Below are 13,535 nucleotides of genomic sequence, written 5' to 3'. Positions count from 1 at the left end.
AGTGTGTCTGTCAGTGTGTCTGTGTTAGTGTGTGTGTGTTAATTGTGTGTGTCGGTGTGTGTTTGTCAGTGTGTGTTTCAGTGTGTTTGTCAGTGTGTTTGTCAGTGTGTGTGTCAGACAGTGCATGTGTGTGCCAGTGAGTGTGTGTGTCAGTATGTGTGTCAGTGTGTGTGTCACTGTGTGTGTGTGTCAGTGTGTGTGTGTTAGTGTGTGATTCAGAGTATGTGTGTGTCAGTGAGTGTTTGTGTCAGTGTGTGTGTCAGTGTGTGTGTGTCAGTGTGTGTGAGTCAGTGTGTGTGTGTCAGTATGTGAGTGCCGTGTGTGTGTCACTGTGCCTGTGTTAGTGTGTGTGTGTTCATTCTGCGTGTCAGTGTGTGTGTGAGAGTGTGTTTGTCGGTATGTGTGTGTCAGTATGTGTGTCAGAATGTGTGTGTCAGTGTGTGTTTCAGTGTGTTTGTCAATGTGTGTGTGTCAGAGTGTGTGTGTGTGTCAGTGAGTGTGTGTGGCAGTGTGTGTGGCAGTGTGTGTGTCAGTGTGTGTGTCAGTGTGTGTCTGCCTGTGCGTGTGTCAGTCTGTGCTTGTCAGTGTGCGTGTCAGTGTGTGTGTCAGTTTGTGTGTGTCAGTGTGTGTATCAATTGTGTGTGTTAATTGTGTGTGTCAATGTGTGTGTCAGTGTGTGTGTGCCAGTGTGTGTGTCAGTGTGTGTCAGCCTGTGCGTGTGCCAGTGTTTCTGCCAGTCTGTGCGTGTCAGTGTGTGAGTCAGTGTGTGTGTGTGTCAGTGTGTGTTTGTCAGTGTGCGTGCCAGTGTGTGTGTCAGTGTGTGTGTGCCAGTGTGTGTGTGTCAGTGTGCTTTTGTCAGTGTGTGTGTCAATTGTGTGTGTCAGTGAGTCTGTGTCAGTGTGTGTGTCAATGTGTGTGTCAGTATGTGTGTGTTAGTGTGCATGTGTCAGTGAGTGTGTGTCAGTGTGTGTGTGTCAGTGTGTGTGTGTCAGTGTTTTTCAGTGTTTGTGCGGGTCAGTGTGTCAGTGTGTGTGTCAAATAGTGCGTGTGTGTGTCAGTGTGTGTGTCAGTTGTGTGTGTCAGTGTGTGTGTGTGTCAGCGTGTGTGTCAGTGTGTATGTGTTAGTGTGTGATTCAGAGTATGTGTGTGTCAGTGAGTGTTTGTGTCAGTGTGTGTCTGTCAGTGTGTGTCAGTCAGTGTGTGTGTGTCAGTGTGATAGTGTCTGTGTGTGTGTCACTGTGCCTGTGTTAGTGTGTGTGTGTTCATTGTGCGTGTCAGTGTGTGAGTAAGTGAGTGTTTGTCGGTATGTGTGTGTCAGTATGTGTGTCAGAGTGTGTGTGTCAGTGTGTGTTTCAGTGTGTTTGTCAGTGTGTGTGTGTCAGTGTGTGTGTCAGAGTGTGTGTGTGTGTGTGTGTCAGTGAGTGTGTGTGGCAGTGTGTGTGTCAGTGTGTGTGTCAGTGTGTGCCTGCCTGTGCGTGTGCCAGTGTGTGTGCCAGTGTGTGTGTGTCAGTCTGTGCTTGTCAGTGTGCGTGTCAATGTGTGTGTGTCAGTGTGTGTGTGTCAGTGAGCGTGTCAATGTTTTTGTCTGTGTGTGTGTCAGTTTGTGTGTGTCAGTGTGTGTGTCAGTGTGTGTGTCAGTTTTGTGTGTCAGTGTGTGTCAGTGAGTGTGTCAGTGTGTGTGTGCCAGTATGTGTGTATTAGTCGGTATGATTCAGAGTGTGTGTGTGTCAGTGCGCGTGTCAGTGTGTGTCTGTGTTTATGCCTGTGCGTGTGTGTCAGTGGGTATGTGTCAGTGTGTGTGTGTTAGTGTGTGATACACAGTGTGTGTGTGTCAGTGAGTGCGTGTGTCAGTGTGTGTGTCATTGTGTGTGTGTCAGTGTGTGTGAGTCAGTGTGTACGTGTCAGTGTGTGTGTAAGTTTGTGTGTCAGTGTGTGTGTCGGTGTCTGCATCATTGTGCGTTTGTGTCAGTGCATGTGTGGGTGGGTCCTTCTGTGTCAGTGTGTGTGTCAGTGTGTCTGTGTTAGTGTGTGTGTGTTAATTGTGTGTGTCGGTGTGTGTTTGTCAGTGTGTGTTTCAGTGTGTTTGTCAGTGTGTTTGTCAGTGTGTGTGTCAGACAGTGCATGTGTGTACCAGTGAGTGTGTGTGTCAGTATGTGTGTCAGTGTGTGTGTTACTGTGTGTGTGTCAGTGTGTGTGTGTTAGTGTGTGATTCAGAGTATGTGTGTGTCAGTGAGTGTTTGTGTCAGTGTGTGTGTCAGTGTGTGTGTGTCAGTGTGTGTGAGTCAGTGTGTGTGTGTCAGTATGTGAGTGTCTGTGTGTGTGTCACTGTGCCTGTGTTTGTGTGTGTGTGTTCATTGTGCGTGTCAGTGCTTGTGTGAGTGTGTGTTTGTCGGTATGTGTGTGTCAGTATGTGTGTCAGAGTGTGTGTTTCAGTGTGTGTTTCAGTGTGTTTGTCACTGTGTGTGTGTCAGAGTGTGTGTGTGTGTGTCAGTGAGTGTGTGTGGCAGTGTGTGTGGCAGTGTGTGTGTCAGTGTGTGTGTCAGTGTGTGTCTGCCTGTGCGTGTGTCAGTCTGTGCTTGTCAGTGTGCGTGTCAGTGTGGGTGTGTCAGTTTGTGTGTGCCAGTGTGTGTGTCAATTGTGTGTGTTAATTGTGTGTGTCAATGTGTGTGTCAGTATGTGTGTGCCAGTGTGTGTGTCAGTGTGTGTCAGCCTGTGCATGTGCCAGTTTTTCTGCCAGTCTGTGCGTGTCAGTGTGTGTGTCAGTGTGTGTTTGTCAGTGTGCGTGCCAGTGTGTGTGTCAGTGTGTGTGTGTGTCAGTGTGTTTTTGTCAGTGTGTGTGTCAATTGTGTGTGTCAGTGAGTCTGTGTCAGTGTGTGTGACAATGTGTGTGTCAGTACGTGTGTGTTAGTGTGCATGTGTCAGTGTGTGTGTGTCAGTATGTCTGTCAGTATGTCTGTCAGTTGTGTGTGTCAGTGTGTATGTTTCAGTGTGTGTGTGTCAGTGTGTGTATCAGTGTGTGTGTGTCAGTGTGTTTCAGTGTGTTTGTCAGTGTGTGGGTGCCAGTGTGTGTGTGTCAGTGTGTGTGTGTCAGTGTTTTTCAGTGTTTGTGTGTGTCAGTGTGTGTGTCAGTGTGTCTGTGTTAGTGTGTGTGTGTTAATGGTGTGTGTCAGTGTGTGTGTAAGTGTGTTAAGTGCCTGTGTTAGTCGGTGTGATTCAGCACGTGTGTGTGTCAGTGAATGATTGTATCAGTGTGTGTGTCAGTTGTGTGTGTCAGTGTGTGTGTGTCAGTGTGTGTGTCAGTGTGTGTGTGTTAGTCTGTGATTCAGAGTATATGTGTGTCCGTGAGTTTTTGTGTCAGTGTGTGTGTCAGTGTGTGTGTGTCAGTGTGTGTGAGTCAGTGTGTGTGTGTCAGTGTGTGAGTGTCTGTGTGTGTGTCACTGTGCCTGTGTTAGTGTGTGTGTGTTCATTGTGCGTGTCAGTGTGTGTGTAAGTGTGTGTTTGTCGGTATGTGTGTGTCAGTATGTGTGTCAGAGTGTGTGTGTCAGTGTGTGTTTCAGTGTGTTTGTCAGTGTGTGTGTGTCAGTGTGTGTGTCAGTTGTGTGTGTCACTGTGTGTGTGTGTCAGTGTGTGTCAGTGTGTGTGTGTTAGTGTGTGATTCAGAGTGTATGTGTGTCAGTGAGTGTTTGTGTCAGTGTGTGTCAGTGTGTGTGTCTGTCAGTGTGTGTCAGCCAGTGTGTGTGTGTCAGTGTGTGAGTGTCTGTGTGTGTGTCACTGTGCCTGTGTTAGTGTGTGCGTGTTCATTGTGCGTGTCAGTGTGTGAGTAAGTGAGTGTGTGTCGGTATGTGTGTGTCAGTATATGTGTCAGAGTGTGTGTGTCAGTGTGTGTTTCAGTGTGTTTGTCAGTGTGTATGTGTCAGTGTGTGTGTCAGAGTGTGTGTGTGTGTGTGTCAGTGAGTGTGTGTGCCAGTGTGTGTGTCAGTGTGTGCGTCAGTGTGTGCCTGCCTGTGCGTGTGCCAGTGTGTGTGCCAGTGTGTGTGTGTCAGTCTGTGCTTGTCAGTGTGCGTGTCAGTGTGTGTGTGTCAGTGTGTGTGTGTCAGTGAGCGTGTCAATGTTTTTGTCAGTGTGCGTGTGTCAATGTGTGTGTCAGTTTTGTGTGTCAGTGTGTGTCAGTGAGTATGTCAGTGTGTGTGTGCCGGTGCATGTGTCAGTGTGTGTGTGCCAGTATGTGTGTATTAGTCGGTATGATTCAGAGTGTGTGTGTGTGTCAGTGCGCGTGTCAGTGTTTTTGTCAGTGTGTGTGTCAGTGTGTGTGTGTCAGTGCACGTGTCAATGTTTTTGTCAGTGTGTGTGTGTTAGTGTGTGTGTGTCAGTATATGTGTCAGTTTTGTGTGACAGTGTGTGTGTGTGTCTGTGTATGTCAGTGTGTGTGTGCCTGTGCATGTGTCAGTGTGTGTGCCAGTATGTGTGTGCTAGTCGGTGTGATTCAGAGTGTGTGTGTGTCAGTGAGTGTTTGTGTCAGTGTGTGTGTCAGTGTGTGTATCAGTGTGTGTGTGTCAGTGCGCGTGTCAGTGTTTTTGTCAGTGTGTGTGTGTCAGTTTGTGTATGTCAGTGTGTGTGTCAGTGTGTGTGTCCGTTTTGTGTGTCAGTGTGTGTGTCCGTTTTGTGTGTCAGTGTGTGTCAGTGTGTATGTCAGTGTGTGTGTGCCGGTGCATGTGTCAGTGTGTGTGCCAGTATGTGTGTGTTAGTCTGTATGATTCAGAGTGTGTGTGTGTGTCAGTGCGCGTGTCAGTGTTTTTGTCAGTGTGTGGGTGCCAGTGTGTGTCAGTATGCATGGGTCAGTGTGTGTGTGTCAGTGTGTATGTCAGTTTTGTGTGCCAGTCTGTGTGTGTCAGTGTGTGTGTGTCAGTGTTTTTCAGTGTGTGTGTGTGTCAGTGTGTGTGTCAGTGTGTCTGTGTTAGTGTGTGTGTGTTCATGGTGTGTGTCAGTGTGTGTGTAAGTGTGTTAAGTGCCTGTGTTAGTCGGTGTGATTCAGCACGTGTGTGTGTCAGTGAATAATTGTATCAGTGTGTGTGTCAGTTGTGTGTGTCAGTGTGTGTGTGTTAGTGTGTGATTCAGAGTATATGTGTGTCCGTGAGTGTTTGTGTCAGTGTGTGTGTCAGTGTATGTGTGTCAGTGTGTGTGAGTCAGTGTGTGTGTGTCAGTGTGTGAGTGTCTGTGTGTGTGTCACTGTGCCTGTGTTAGTGTGTGTGTGTTCATTGTGCGTGTCAGTGTGTGTGTAAGTGTGTGTTTGTCGGTATGTGTGTGTCAGTATGTGTGTCAGAGTGTGTGTGTCAGTGTGTGTTTCAGTGTGTTTGTCAGTGTGTGTGTGTCAGTGTGTGTGTCAGAGTCTGTGTGTGTTTGTCAGTGAGTGTGTCAGTGAGTGTGTGTGTCAGTGTGTGTGTGTCAGTCCGTGTGGGTCAGTGTTAGTGTCAGTGTGTGTGTCGGTGTGTGTTTCAGTGTGTTTGTCAGTGTGTGTGTGTCAGTGTGTGTGTCAGAGTGTGTGTGTGTCAGTGAGTGTGTTTGGCAGTGTGTGTGGCAGTGTGTGTGCCAGTGTGTGTGTCAGTGTGTGTCTGCCTGTGCGTGAGCCAGTGTGTGTGCCAGTGTGTGTGTGTCAGTCTGTGCGTGTCAGTGTGCGTGTCAGTGTGTGTGTGTCAGTGTGTGTGTGTCAGTTCGCGTGTCAGTGTTTTTGTCAGTGTGTGTGTGTCAGATTGTATGTGTCAGTGTGTGTGTCAGTGTGTGTGTGTCAGTGTGTGTGTCAGAGTGTGTGTGTGTGTGTCAGTGAGTGTGTTTGGCAGTGTGTGTGGTAGTGTATGTATCAGTGTGTGTGTCAGTGTGTGTCTGCCTGTGTGTGTGCCAGTGTGTGTGCCACTGTGTGTGTGTCAGTCTGTGCGAGTCAGTGTGCGTGTCAGTGTGTGTGTGTCAGTGTGTGTGTGTCAGTGCGTGTGTCAGTGTATTGTTAGTGTGTGTGTGTCAGTTTGTGTGTGTCAGTGTGTGTGTCAGTTTTGTGTGTCAGTGTGTGTCAGTGTGTATGTCAGTGTGTGTGTGCCCGTGCATGTGTCAGTGTGTGTGCCAGTATGTGTGTGTTAGTCGGTATGATTCAGAGTGTGTGTGTGTTTCAGTGCGCGTGTCAGTGTTTTTGTCAGTGTGTGTGTGTCAGTGTGTGTGTCAGTTTTGTGTGACAGTGTGTGTGTGTGTCTGTGTGTATTTCAGTGTGTGTGTGCCTGTGCATGTGTCAGTGTGTGTGCCAGAATGGGTGTGCTAGTCGGCGTGATTCAGAGTGTGTGTGTGTCAGTGAGTGTTTGTGTCAGTGTGTGTGTCAGTTGTGTGTGTCAGTGAGTGTTTGTGTCAGTGTGTGTGTCAGTGTGTGTTTGTCAGTGTGTGTTTGTCAGTGTGTGTTTCAGTGTGTTTGTCAGTGTGTTTGTCAGTGTGTGTTTCAGACAGTGCGTGTGTGTGTCAGTGAGTGTGTGTGTCAGTGCGTGTGTCAGTGTGTGTGTCAGTTGTGTGTGTCAATGTGTGTGTGTCAGTGCGTGTGTCAGTGTGTGTGTGTTAGTGTGTGATTCAGAGTATGTGTGTGTCAGTGAGTGTTTGTGTCAGTGTGTGTGTCAGTGTGTGTGTGTCAGTGTGTGTGAGTCAGGGTGTGTGTGTCAGTGTGTGAGTGTCTGTGTGTGTGTCACTGTGCCTGTGTTAGTGTGTGTGTGTTCATTGTGCGTGTCAGTGTGTGTGTAAGTGTGTGTTTGTCGGTATATGTGTGTCAGTATGTGTGTCAGAGTGTGTGTGTCAGTGTGTGTTTCAGTGTGTTAGTCAGTGTGTGTGTGTCAGTGTGTGTGTCAGAGTGTGTGTGTGTGTGTCAGTGAGTGTGTGTGGCAGTGTGTGTGGCAGTGTGTGTGTCAGTGTGTGTGTCAATGTGTGTCTGCCTTTGCGTGTGCCAGTGTGTATGCCAGTGTGTGTGTCAGTCTGCTTGTCAGTGTGCGTGTCTGTGTGTGTGTGTCAGTGTGTGTGTGTGTCAGTGCGCGTGTCAGTGTTTTTGTCAGAGTGTGTGTGTCAGTTTGTGTGTGTCAGTTTTGTGCGTCAGTGTGTGTCAGTGTGTATGTCAGTGTGTGTGTGCCGGTGCATGTGTCAGTGTGTGTGCCAGTATGAGTTTGTTCGTTGGTATGATTCAGAGTGTGTGTGTGTCAGTGCGCGTGTCAGTGTTTTTTTCAGTGTGTCTGTGTTAGTGTGTGTGTGTCAGTGTGTGTGTGTCAGTGTGTGTGTCAGTTTTGTGTGACAGTGTGTGTGTGTCTGTGTGTGAGTCAGAGTGTGTGTGTGTCAGTGAGTGTTTGTGTCAGTGTGTATGTCAGTGTGTGTGTCAGTTGTTTGTGTAAGTGTGTGTGTGTGTCAGTGTGTGTGTTTGTGTGTGAGTCAGAGTGTGTGTGTGTCAGTGAGTGTTTGTGTCAGTGTGTGTGTCAGTGTGTGTGTCAGTTGTTTGTGTCAGTGTGCGTGTGTCAGTGTGTGTCTGTGTGTATGCCTGTGCGTGTGTGTCAGTGGGTATGTGTCAGTGCGTGTGTGTTAGTGTGTGAGACACAGTGTGTGTGTGTCAGTGAGTGCGTGTGTCAGTGTGTGTGTCAGTGTGTGTGTGTCAGTGTGTGTGAGTCCATGTGTACGTGTCAGTGTGTGTGTCAGTTTGTGTGTCAGTGTGTGTGTCAGTGTGTGTGTGTCAGTGTGTGTGAGTCAGTGTGTACGTGTCAGTGTGTGTGTCAGTTTGTGTGTCAGTGTGTGTGTCAGTGTCTGCGTCAGTGTGCGTGTGTGTCATGCATGTGTGGGTCAGTGCCTGTGTGTCAGTGTGTGTGTCAGTGTGCCTGTGTTAGTGTGTGTGTGTTAATTGAGTGTTTCAGTGTGTGTGTCAGTGTGTGTTTGTCAGTGTGTGTTTCAGTGTGTTTGTCAGTGTGTTTGTCAGTGTGTGTGTCAGACAGTGCTTGTGTGTGTCAGTGAGTGTGTGTGTCAGTGTGTGTGCCAGTGTGTGTGTCACTGTGTGTGTGTCAGTGTGTGTGTCTGCCTGTGCGTGTGGCAGTGTGTGTCAGTCTGTGCGTGTCAGTGTGCGTGTCAGGGTGTGTGTGTCAGTGTGTGTGTCAGTGCGCGTGTCAGTGTGTTTGTCAGAGTGTGCGTGTCAGTGTGTATGTCAAATGTTTGTGTCAGTGTGTGCGTGTCAGTGTGTGTGTCAGTGTGTGTGTGTCTGTGCGTGTGTGCCAGTGTGTGCGTGTCAGTGAGTGAATGAGTGTCAGTGTGGGAGTGTTAGTTAGTGTTTTTCAGTCTGTGTGTCAGAGTGTGTGTGTGTGTCAGTATGTCTGGCAGCATGTGTTTGTCTGTGTGTGTGTCAGAGTGTATGTTCATCAGACTGTGTGTGTGTCAGTGCGTGTGTGTCAGTGTGCCAGTCAGTTGTGTGTGTCAGTGTGTGTGTTTCAGTGTGTGTGTGTCAGTGTGTGTTTCAGTGTGTGTGTGTCAGTGTGTTTCAGTTTGTTTGTCATTGCATGGGTGCCAGTGTGTGTGTCAGAGTGTGTGTGTGTGTGTCAGTGAGTGTGTGTTTCAGTGAGTGTTTGTGTCAGTGTGTGTGTGTCAGTCTGTGTGGGTCAGTGGTTTGTCAGTGGGTGGGTGTCAGTGTGTGTCACTATGCATGTGTCAGTTTGTGTGTGTAAGTGTGTGTGTCAGTTTTGTGTGTCAGAGAGTGTCAGTGTGTGTGTGTCAGTGTGTATGTGTCTGTGTGTGTGTGTCAGTTTGTGTGTCAGTGTGTGTGTCGGTGTCTGCGTCAGTGTGCGTGAGTGTCAGTGTATGTGTGTCATGTGTGTGTCAGTATGTGTGTGTTAGTGTGCATGTGTCAGTGAGTGTGTGTCAGTGTGTGTGTGTCAGTGTGTGTGGGTCTGTATGTGTGTCAGTCTGTGTGTGTGTCAGTGTGTCTGTCAGTTGTGTCTGTCAATGTGTGTCAGTGTGTATGTTTCAGTGTGTGTCAGTGTGTGTATCAGTGTGTGTGTGTGTCAGTGTGTTTCAGAGTGTTTTTCAGTGTGTGGGTGCCAGTGTGTGTGTCAGAGAGTGTGTGTGTCATTGAGTGTGTGTGTCAGTGTGTGTGTCTGTCTGTGTGGGTTATTGTGCGTGTCAGTGTGTGTGTCAATGTGTGTGTGTCAGTGGATGTGTAAGTGTGTGTGTATGTCAGTATGCATGTGTCAGTGTGTGTGTGTCAGTGACTGCGTGTGTCAGTGTGTGTGTCAGTGTGTGTGTGTCAGTGTGTGTGAGTCAGTGTGTACCTGTCAGTGAGTGTGTCAGTGTGTGTGTCAGTGTGTCTGTGTTAGTGTGTGTGTTAATTGTGTGTGTCAGTGTGTGTGTGTCAGTGTGTATGTGTCTGTGTGTGTGTGTCAGTTTGTGTGTCAGTGTGTGTGTCGGTGTCTGCGTCAGTGTGCGTGAGTGTCAGTGAATGTGTGTCATGTGTGTGTCAGTATGTGTGTGTTAGTGTGCATGTGTCAGTGAGTGTGTGTCAGTGTGTGTGTGTCAGTGTGTGTGGGTCTGTATGTGTGTCAGTCTGTGTGTGTGTCAGTGTGTCTGTCAGTTGTGTCTGTCAGTGTGTGTCAGTGTGTATGTTTCAGTGTGTGTCAGTGTGTGTATCAGTGTGTGTGTGTGTCAGTGTGTTTCAGAGTGTTTTTCAGTGTGTGGGTGCCAGTGTGTGTGTCAGAGAGTGTGTGTGTCATTGAGTGTGTGTGTCAGTGTGTGTGTCTGTCTGTGTGGGTTATTGTGCGTGTCAGTGTGTGTGTCAATGTGTGTGTGTCAGTGGATGTGTAAGTGTGTGTGTATGTCAGTATGCATGTGTCAGTGTGTGTGTGTCAGTGACTGCGTGTGTCAGTGTGTGTGTCAGTGTGTGTGTGTCAGTGTGTGTGAGTCAGTGTGTACCTGTCAGTGAGTGTGTCAGTGTGTGTGTCAGTGTGTCTGTGTTAGTGTGTGTGTCAGTTGTGTGTGTCAGTGAGTGTTTGTGTCAGTGTGTGTGAGTCAGGGTGTGTGTGTCAGTGTGTGAGTGTCTGTGTGTGTGTCACTGTGCCTGTGTTAGTGTGTGTGTGTTCATTGTGCGTGTCAGTGTGTGTGTAAGTGTGTGTTTGTCGGTATATGTGTGTCAGTATGTGTGTCAGAGTGTGTGTGTCAGTGTGTGTTTCAGTGTGTTTGTCAGTGTGTGTGTGTCAGTGTGTGTGTCAGAGTGTGTGTGTGTGTGTCAGTGAGTGTGTGTGGCAGTGTGTGTGGCAGTGTGTGTGTCAGTGTGTGTGTCAATGTGTGTCTGCCTTTGCGTGTGCCAGTGTGTATGCCAGTGTGTGTGTCAGTCTGCTTGTCAGTGTGCGTGTCAGTGTGTGTGTGTCAGTGTGTGTGTGTGTCAGTGCGCGTGTCAGTGTTTTTGTCAGAGTGTGTGTGTCAGTTTGTGTGTGTCAGTTTTGTGTGTCAGTGTGTGTCAGTGTGTATGTCAGTGTGTGTGTGCCGGTGCATGTGTCAGTGTGTGTGCCAGTATGAGTTTGTTCGTTGGTATGATTCAGAGTGTGTGTGTGTCAGTGCGCGTGTCAGTGTTTTTTTCAGTGTGTCTGTGTTAGTGTGTGTGTGTCAGTGTGTGCGTGTCAGTGTGTGTGTCAGTTTTGTGTGACAGTGTGTGTGTGTGTCTGTGTGTATGTCAGTGTGTGTGTGCCTGTGCATGTGTCAGTGTGTGTGCCAGTATGTGTGTCAGTTGTGTGTGTAATTGTGTGTGTGTGTCAGTGTGTGTGTGTTTGTGTGTGAGTCAGAGTGTGTGTGTGTCAGTGAGTGTTTGTGTCAGTGTTTGTGTCAGTGTGTGTGTCAGTTGTTTGTGTAAGTGTATGTGTGTGTCAGTGTGTGTGTGTTTGTGTGTGAGTCAGAGTGTGTGTGTGTCAGTGAGTGTTTGTGTCAGTGTGTGTGTCAGTGTGTGTGACAGTTGTGTGTGTCAGTGTGCGTGTGTCAGTGTGTGTCTGTGTGTATGCCTGTGCGTGTGTGTCAGTGGGTATGTGTCAGTGCGTGTGTGTTAGTGTGTGAGACACAGTGTGTGTGTGTCAGTGAGTGCGTGTGTCAGTGTGTGTGTCAGTGTGTGTGTGTCAGTGTGTGTGAGTCAGTGTGTACGTGTCAGTGTGTGTGTCAGTTTGTGTGTCAGTGTGTGTGTCAGTGTGTGTGTGTCAGTGTGTGTGAGTCAGTGTGTACGTGTCAGTGTGTGTGTCAGTTTGTGTGTCAGTGTGTGTGTCAGTGTCTGCGTCAGTGTGCGTGTGTGTCATGCATGTGTGGGTCAGTGCCTGTGTGTCAGTGTTTGTGTCAGTGTGCCTGTGTTAGTGTGTGTGTGTTAATTGAGTGTTTCAGTGTGTGTGTCAGTGTGTGTTTGTCAGTGTGTGTTTCAGTGTGTTTGTCAGTGTGTTTGTCAGTGTGTGTGTCAGACAGTGCTTGTGTGTGTCAGTGCGTGTGTGTGTCAGTGTGTGTGCCAGTGTGTGTGTCACTGTGTGTGTGTCAGTGTGTGTGTCTGCCTGTGCGTGTGGCAGTGTGTGTCAGTCTGTGCGTGTCAGTGTGCGTGTCAGGGTGTGTGTGTCAGTGTGTGTGTCAGTGCGCGTGTCAGTGTGTTTGTCAGAGTGTGCGTGTCAGTGTGTATGTCAAATGTTTGTGTCAGTGTGTGCGTGTCAGTGTGTGTGTCAGTGTGTGTGTGTCTGTGCGTGTGTGCCAGTGTGTGCGTGTCAGTGAGTGAATGAGTGTCAGTGTGGGAGATTTAGTGTGTGTTTTTCAGTCTGTGTGTCAGAGTGTGTGTGTGTGTCAGTATGTCTGGCAGCATGTGTTTGTCTGTGTGTGTGTCAGAGTGTATGTTCATCAGACTGTGTGTGTGTCAGTGCGTGTGTGTCAGTGTGCCAGTCAGTTGTGTGTGTCAGTGTGTGTGTTTCAGTGTGTGTGTGTCAGTGTGTGTTTCAGTGTGTGTGTGTCAGTGTGTTTCAGTTTGTTTGTCATTGCATGGGTGCCAGTGTGTGTGTCAGAGTGTGTGTGTGTGTGTGTCAGTGAGTGTGTGTTTCAGTGAGTGTTTGTGTCAGTGTGTGTGTGTCAGTCTGTGTGGGTCAGTGGTTTGTCAGTGGGTGGGTGTCAGTGTGTGTCACTATGCATGTGTCAGTTTGTGTGTGTAAGTGTGTGTGTCAGTTTTGTGTGTCAGAGTGTGTCAGTGTGTGTGTGTCAGTGTGTATGTGTCTGTGTGTGTGTGTCAGTTTGTGTGTCAGTGTGTGTGTCGGTGTCTGCGTCAGTGTGCGTGAGTGTCAGTGTATGTGTGTCATGTGTGTGTCAGTATGTGTGTGTTAGTGTGCATGTGTCAGTGAGTGTGTGTCAGTGTGTGTGTGTCAGTGTGTGTGGGTCTGTATGTGTGTCAGTCTGTGTGTGTGTCAGTGTGTCTGTCAGTTGTGTCTGTCAATGTGTGTCAGTGTGTATGTTTCAGTGTGTGTCAGTGTGTGTATCAGTGTGTGTGTGTGTCAGTGTGTTTCAGAGTGTTTTTCAGTGTGTGGGTGCCAGTGTGTGTGTCAGAGAGTGTGTGTGTCATTGAGTGTGTGTGTCAGTGTGTGTGTCTGTCTGTGTGGGTTATTGTGCGTGTCAGTGTGTGTGTCAATGTGTGTGTGTCAGTGGATGTGTAAGTGTGTGTGTATGTCAGTATGCATGTGTCAGTGTGTGTGTGTCAGTGACTGCGTGTGTCAGTGTGTGTGTGTCAGTGTGTGTGAGTCAGTGTGTACCTGTCAGTGAGTGTGTCAGTGTGTGTGTCAGTGTGTCTGTGTTAGTGTGTGTGTTAATTGTGTGTGTCAGTGTGTGTGTGTCAGTGTGTATGTGTCTGTGTGTGTGTGTCAGTTTGTGTGTCAGTGTGTGTGTCGGTGTCTGCGTCAGTGTGCGTGAGTGTCAGTGTATGTGTGTCAAGTGTGTGTCAGTATGTGTGTGTTAGTGTGCATGTGTCAGTGAGTGTGTGTCAGTGTGTGTGTGTCAGTGTGTGTGGGTCTGTATGTGTGTCAGTCTGTGTGTGTGTCAGTGTGTCTGTCAGTTGTGTCTGTCAGTGTGTGTCAGTGTGTATGTTTCAGTGTGTGTCAGTGTGTGTATCAGTGTGTGTGTGTGTCAGTGTGTTTCAGAGTGTTTTTCAGTGTGTGGGTGCCAGTGTGTGTGTCAGAGAGTGTGTGTGTCATTGAGTGTGTGTGTCAGTGTGTGTGTCTGTCTGTGTGGGTTATTGTGCGTGTCAGTGTGTGTGTCAATGTGTGTGTGTCAGTGGATGTGTAAGTGTGTGTGTATGTCAGTATGCATGTGTCAGTGTGTGTGTGTCAGTGACTGCGTGTGTCAGTGTGTGTGTCAGTGTGTGTGTGTCAGTGTGTGTGAGTCAGTGTGTACCTGTCAGTGAGTGTGTCAGTGTGTGTGTCTGTGTTAGTGTGTGTGTTAATTGTGTGTGTCAGTGTGTGTGTGTCAGTGTGTATGTGTCTGTGTGTGTGTGTCAGTTTGTGTGT

Source organism: Scyliorhinus torazame, chromosome 13, assembly GCF_047496885.1.
Source record: "Scyliorhinus torazame isolate Kashiwa2021f chromosome 13, sScyTor2.1, whole genome shotgun sequence".
In the NCBI taxonomy this organism is placed as follows: Eukaryota; Metazoa; Chordata; class Chondrichthyes; order Carcharhiniformes; family Scyliorhinidae; genus Scyliorhinus; species Scyliorhinus torazame.
This window is presented reverse-complemented; position numbering follows the sequence as displayed.